The sequence below is a fragment of the Passer montanus genome, unplaced genomic scaffold (assembly GCF_014805655.1).
Source record: "Passer montanus isolate IOZ18808 unplaced genomic scaffold, ASM1480565v1 scaffold26, whole genome shotgun sequence".
In the NCBI taxonomy this organism is placed as follows: Eukaryota; Metazoa; Chordata; class Aves; order Passeriformes; family Passeridae; genus Passer; species Passer montanus.
Window position 1 is genome coordinate 10275397 of NW_024367261.1, and position 7833 is coordinate 10283229.

Below are 7833 nucleotides of genomic sequence, written 5' to 3' on the forward strand. Positions count from 1 at the left end.
TGATATACTTTCAGGATATTGACTTTCTGAATTTCCAGAACAAACCTCAACAGGAAAAGAGAAAATATTGTTTCTTAGTTCAGTAGCAATCTTTGTATTCTTTATATATGAACACAAATCTTCTTGTAATTTTTGTAAGAATTGAAAAAATTATTTCAGAGATTGACATTGAATAAACTCATTATTACCAAAAATATATTGATTAAATTGTTAACAATATCCCTGTACCTTTCTGCTGTCATATTCCAGTCAAACAAAAATTTAATACAAGAAAAGAACGAAAACCAAACTAAATTTTAAGAGTTGGATTTCATCTTGAAATTAGTAGTGGTCAGCTATGGGTTTTCTTTGCATAGGGACAGAGAGGACATTTTAAAGAGCGTTGGAAGGCATTACATCTTCCTTCTGCTTCTGTCCAGGCTTACCCTGGAGAAAAACTCTTTCCTGGACTAAGAAAAAGAAGCTGTATAAGAGCACAAGAGTGCACATTCAAAACACATATACAATTGCTTTGAAACAAGGACTTTTCATGAAGAACTGCAATCAGAAAACAACACAGAAGTCAGTGTGCCTAGAAGTTAGTTAGATAGTTAGTTAGTTAGTTAGTTAGGCAGCTCAGGTAGTACAGACACAACACAGTAAGGAAGAGTGAAATAAAGCTCCCTGGTTTTCCTTCAGGGAGGTGAGTTCAGAATACATCTCTTTATCTCCTTCATGGGCACAAAATCTGCAGGTGATGAGGGCTCAGATTCCCTTCCTGTGTGTCCACTGTGTGAAATCACAGCAGTCTCAGCTTTGTAAGGACCTGTGTATTTGAGAACTAATTGCAAGAACCTGGTCCAGAAGATTGCTCTTCTGTAGGTATGGGAGTGAGCAAATGCAGTTGGTAGTGGAGCTAATTGCTTCAAATCTGCTTTATTTGGAGATACTCCATAAGCAATCTGACCTAAATTGGTCCTACCTTGGGCAAGGGATTGGACCACTTGACATGCAGAAGTCTTTTACAGATTGAATTCTTGGAAGGGTCTGTGATTCCACAGGGGCGTTTGAAGGGGCAGAAGAAGGTAAGGGCCCATTCACCACACTGCCAACATGCAGTCCTGAGGTCCATGAGCAGAGAGAATCTCTGAGCAGGACACCAATACCAAGTCTGCCTTTTACATGTCCTTCAGAAGATGACATTTGGATCAAGAAACTGTCTTTGTAAAGCCCATCCACAACCATAAAGAAACTGATCTTTGCTGGGAAGTATATGTTGCATGTTGGAATGAGATAAACACAGAAACCAGGCTGGGATTGTGATAGGCTGGACTGTAACAGGCATCAGCAGATGAGAAGGGGCACTCACATGAATACTGTTGCAGCACTCTTTAGATAAAGATTAAATAAATTGTTCAAAACTATTTAACAGTCAGTAGTAAGGCCAGGCATAGGCAACTATAAAACTAGGATGATCCAGCTCAAACATATCAATCACATTATGTGATTTTCTTTCTATAAAAAATACTTAGTATTCTATTGAATAAAGCTTGAAAAACAATAATGTAACAAGCCATGTGCAAATATTCACAGTAAACATATGGTTTTATTTGACTAAGTCAATAAAAAGTATTTCAAATACTATAAAATGCAACTTAGTTAATCACTTCAATAAATGCTTCCCAGTTAACAAATGTGGATGATTAAAAAGGGGATCAGTAACAGAGGATCTATACACATCATACTATGCTGTTACAAGTAGTGTATGCAAATTAAAGAACAGTGACTGAAGAGGTAGAAGAATAAAGCTAACAAAGGGAAGAAAAAAAAGTTGTGTTTATTTGACAGGATGAACATTCAAAGATGAAACCTGGATCACCTCCCATTTATGTATCTGACTAATTGGCTTCAGAAGGTTTCAAATCTAGCCAAGGATGTGGAAAAGATTGTACATTAGACAAGGGTCCAAGTATTTAAACAATTGCAACAGCTGTAGGGCAGGTTTGCAGGCAAACCTACGTTCATTGGAGATCTAAGTTTTTCAAAATGCAAACACCATATTATGAAGGACATTGAGGTGGTATTACTCCATTTAGCTGTAAGGGGCTGGTGCCACCAGGGAGGAGTAAGGACTCGGAGTGGTCTAGGGTCACCTTAATGGCACAGAGCCCCCAGATGTGGGACCTCACCCACAGTCCAGGATGGGGGTTCAATCCTGCTACTGGCTGGATGTATGGACATGCAGCTGCAGGTGGAGGTTTGCTTCTGGCAGCTTGGGACAGCAGGATTTACCCCAAAAGGAGAGCCAACAATTGTCTACCTTCTAACATACTCCCACCACTGCCCCCTGACAAAAAAAAAAAAAAAAAAAAAAAAAAAAATGTTGTCTGAGTTTGTGGTGGTTTTCTGTTTGGTTGGTTTTTTCTGATTTTGTTTTGTTTTGTTTTGTTTTGTTTTGTTTTCTGTGTGTTGTTCTTTTTTTTCTCCCAAGCCAAGATTGTTGCTCTTGTCTTCCCATTTCTTTGATCAAAGCCTTAGCAAAAAGTTAATGCTTCAAGAAAAATTCACCAATTCTGTTTCTAATTTTTTTTATATTTAATGAGAAACCTGTTCATAGTTAGTGTCTTAAGAAAGGACTAAGCCCTTATGTGGATAATGAAATTCAGATTTGGAGCATAAAAACTTTAGGATAACTGAATCTGACTCTTGGTTTCCTTGTCAAAGGAGCCATTAGTCAACATGAATCTTCTTTTCCCTTGAGAGCTAGATTATACTCCTCAAAGGTTCAGTGATTTAGCTGTATGAAAACTTGACATAACTTACTGTTAGATTTTAGAAGTGTTGGTATGCATTGTATTTAATATTCGATCTAGAAATAATTGAAAATTAGAGTAATAATTGGCAGCAGGTTAATGCAAAAAAGAGGGCTTTCAGAAAAGCAAATGCTGTTCTAGTTCCCATGGCACCAATCCCAATATTTGTTTTATACTCCTGAGAGAAAAGAGGAAAGCAGAACAAATGTTAAACCTCCCACACAAAATTCTCAAAGTAATATTATAATTCCCCCTAAGGCTCCAGCCTTGCTGTCAAATTGCTTTTTCTGTCAAGTTTCCAAATTCTTTTATTAAGAAAGGATAATAATTATAATTATCCAAAGTTTAAGTTGGTGAGTTTTTACTAAAATAGTTAAGCTGCAAATTCTCATTGAAAAACCTTGTGGAGTCATTGATTTAATTTGCATGGTATGATTACCACAATGAGAAAGTCTCATGTATATATATATATATATATATATATATATATATATATTTGTGTAAATGCATTTTTTGCCTAATTATCACCTTCATGGGAAAATTACTGGTTTGTATGAGCAATCTCAGTAATTATTCATAAAAATTATCTCAGAATTTACTGCTTCAAATTATTCACTTGTGCAGATATTCTCTTCTGCACTTTCCAATGATGTACAGTACAACTTCCGATGTACTGCCACATCATTTTTCTTATCCATTTAGCTGATTGTGCTTTCCATAAATCCTTGTGCTCAAGAAGAACCATCCTAGAATGCTCAAGATTTTTTTTTTTTAAGATTTCTGTTCAGCCATGTTTATGTCTTTCGGGAGAGGAAATGTTATCAAAGTTCCCTTTATCATATTTTATTTGTAAATGCGTTTTCAATACTGCAGTCCTTGGTATTTACAGAAATTAATTTTTAATTTAGCACTCAAGTGGTGGTGCCACAGATCTTTAAACACTGAAATAAGACTGTACGACTTATCTGTTGTATGCATTGTGAGGAGATACACTGAATTATTGAAGAAACAGAAAGCAACAAAAGCAACACAAGGAAGTTAATAGCTGGAAAGACACAAATAGCTTCTTTGTCCATGCATGACAATTCTTCTGTTGTCATTTAGTTAGCTTCCATTAGAAACTCAAGCCTTCCCTGTACTAAGTGCAAGAGAAGCATGCAGAGCAGCTCAGATGAGATGCTTTACAGAGGATGTATTAAATACATGAAACAGCTTCTTAAAGAAAATTTGCTGCAAGAAAACTGTTTTAGACAGTCTTCGGACCAGTGTCCTTTAAAAACCCTAACTTTAGCACCAAATGTTAAGCAGAGAAATAGTCTCCTGCATCCCTGAGGGACTTAGGCAAAGTACTGAAATACTCCAAACAGGTGCTTTTCAGGACTACAACCTGTCAAGGTTTTCAGAGTGTTCCCATCACCAACCCTTTATTATTTTAAAGCTATTTGCCAGAAGTCTCTAACCTGTAGATAGTATTTCACCAGATTTGGGTGCCTCTAACAGCACCCTATAGACAGCTCTTTGCAACCTGAGGAAGATGAGTCCACAGGCTCTATCTGAATAAAATTCACATTCTATCTGAATCCTTCAGCTGAAGGACAAACCAGTATTCACTAGTATCTTTGATAGTGCAGGTTAGTTAGAGATGAGACAGAGTTTAAAGGCAAGATTATTTAAACTACCCTCCAAAAACACAACCAACCCCCAGCTTTATACCAATAAAATATATTTATGAAAATAGTTGCTAGAACTGGAAACAGTTGCAAAAAAGTTAAGCAATAACACATCTTACTAAACAGCTAAATATTTGAGTTAGTTTCAAAGTCTGTTCTACATTTCACTCAGCTAGAAGAGCTGTCAGGACAATCTTAGGGCCATGAAATCTGGGGCCTACTTTCTTAGACAAACGTGGTCCCCTTAGACACTTTTTTTTCTAGCAGGAAGTACCATCTGGGAATTTTTGCCTTTTTGGTGCACTTCTATTTATGACAGGTGCCAAAAATTGTGTTTGTGCAGTAAGTATGTCTTAGAATGAGTTTTATCAAAATGTTTAACAAATTTGATGACTTCCCTCTCCTCTAAAGAAAGGCTGCTCTTCCAGGGTTAGTCTTTACTCTGGGGAAAAAAAAACCAAAAAAAAAAAAAAAACCAAAAACACCAAAAACAAAAAAACAAACAAACAAAAAAACCCCACTAATAACTACAAACAAGCAAATAGCAGAACAAAAACCAGCTAAAAACTCAAATGTTTTGGAAGCAAAATCTCTTACTGGACAGCTCTAGAAACTGCCAGCACAAGAGGCTGCAATTAAAAACCTACTCAGGTGCTCTTCCAGCAAAACTGAGTAATGCCTGAGCACCTTCAAGAGGCCTCCACATTTGGAAGTCCTGCTGAGAGAGGCCAAGTGCTGTGCAGCATAAATGAGCTCTGAATGAATATTCTTTCCTTCCTGGGATTCTCCCTTCCTTATTATTGTGATTGAGGAGCTGCAGTGGACAAGTGCAGGGAAGCTTCAAACAACCTCTGGCTCATAAATCCTTTCCCTGGACCAAGCCCTTCTGCAAAGCTCTGTGAAATCAAAAGAAGGACCTAAGCCTCACAGTGATATTCAGAGTCTTTCAATCAGACTAGAGAACCACAGAACAGTTTGGGTTGGAAGGGGCTGCAAAGGTCATCCAGCCCAACTCCCCCAACATGAGCAGTGACAACATTGATTGGCAACCATATTTTCTCACCATATTTTACAAGAATATTTTTTTTCATCCTATATCCTAATCTGTGAAGTATGCAGGGAAATGGATTAATAGTTATTGTAGTCAGTAAGCCTTTAATAGTCTGAAAGAAACAAAGTTTAGAGCTACCGTAGTTGGTTTATTTGCATCTATCTGTAATTATAAGCTCAGTTTTACATGAAAATATACCAAACTCCTGTCTCTATGTGATGTCAAGATGTTCGAAAAAATGGGGTTCTGCAGTTTTGTTGATAGCAGATGGTCAAAACCAGACAGCTCTTGTAATAGAGTGGTCTCAATTGCTTTGCATTGCTCTCTGTCCTCCCCAGGCTGTGGAGCCCAGATCCTGGTTTGACACCAAGACCACATATTTAAGATGATGCTGAGCTCTGTTAGAATGAGAAAGTGCCAGCTCACAGTCCCTCGAGCAGCATTTGCTGTGATGATCCTAAGCCAGGGTGACATCCAGGAGCATCATTCTCCAGCCTCTTTTGAATGGAAGCAGAGCTGTGTAGTTTTAGGGTGAGGGCCTTCCCTGTGAGCAGTGATTTTTGCTTCATATCTGGATTGCTCAGGAGGCTGAGCACCAGCCTAGTGTTATTTCTCAAAGGTTATCAATTAGAGTAAGGCAAATGCCCTATTTAATGATCAATGATTACCTCAGATGGATTAATTTGATGATCATTGTCTCTAGCAGCAAAAATCCTTCAAGATATTTCCATGACAGTTCTTCATTTCTTCCCCAGAGCTGGAACTCCAGAGCAAACTACTGTACAAATATTTCTACAGTTCTAATGATTACAACTTACCTCTGTACCATAACAAAAGAAATGTCAGAGAAAGAAAATTTTCTTGGAAAACAGCATCTCTCAGTCTAGCTTGCTGCATATTGCTGAGTGCAATACCAAGCCTTTGCAAAAGTTTTCTTTAAAATCATCCTGTTGTTCTCAGTGGCCTCAGAGAGGCCTTGCCTCTCCTACCCTGGGCTGTCATCGTTTTGTGAACTGAGAATTAAAAGGTGCAATGCTGCACCAATAGAGACCCATGAAAGTAGGATCATTGGAAAATAGTATTTCTGCAGGTTTAAAGTTTCAGAGAGTTATTTAACCTTTAAAATAAATTTTAAAAATCAGAAAAATCACTGTCTTTGCATAATTTCCAGTGAATAAACTGGGTAATAAAATCCTTCTGTCTTCAACCTCCTCTACCCCAATTTTTAAAATCATGTCATAGGATCTGGATCAGAAATGAACAATTTTCGCTGCTTGGAAAAACATTAGTCATGGAAACAGCTCATAAAAATAAGCTGTGCTTAGCTTATTTGCTCAGTCTATATTTGCTTTTTCCAAGAAAAAGAAAAAAATTTTACTTTTCTATTTCAGGATTACTTAACTCTTCCAAAATCCCACACTTTAATGTGCTTATGCTGAAAGTCTTTGCATTCAACAGGCTCAATATTTCATCATCTATGCTTATAGTGTTCTAGATCCCAGACATTTTTCTAAACCCACCAGCCAGTGGACGAGATGATAAAAATACACTACAAAGTAACTTCTGCTGCAGCACAGAGAACTCACGGCTTTTCATCTTTGGATCAAATTCTGCAAGTTTCCTTTTAGTAGGCAAAACATTTTAAATTCCAGAATTTTTCTGTAAGGCCAAGCAGAGCAATTCTATGGTGCTACATTACATTACAGCTGACATTACATCTCGAAGAGGGATTTTCACTACAGCAAAGTCTTGCTTATTAGGGCTTTTGAAACTTTCAGTCAGCATTCCCATTCTAACATGACTTGCTAAATCTTAAGGATTCGTTTTTGCCATCTAGTGGTTTTGAAGAGAATTTAAAAAAATTTGCTAATGACAAAGTTGAAAATTATTGTTTGTGATAGAAGATGGCAGTTTTAATTTATGGTTATATTTGAAAAAAATATTTATACCTGGAAAAGAGGACTACTCCCTCCACGTAACTATTAAATGAGTACTGAAAGAAAACAGGAGTCATGTGTGGCCACTGAGACTTTGAAAAGAACAGCTGAGGTTACTTCATTGGAGTTTGGGATGGAGTAGCACTGACTGAGGGAAGGAGGTTACTCAGAGGACTCCTCATATCCAATGTGTTTTTTCTTATAGCAGTCCTGGAAATTCGTATGACAATCCAAGCAGATCTCTCTTCTGCTGCCCACCTCCCTTCTATTTTTGTGGGGTGGATACAAATAATATTTAACGAATTATTTCAAAAAGTAGTACAATGAACAGACACTTAGGCTTAACAGAGAGGCTCTTTTTGCATACATATAGATGCCATAAT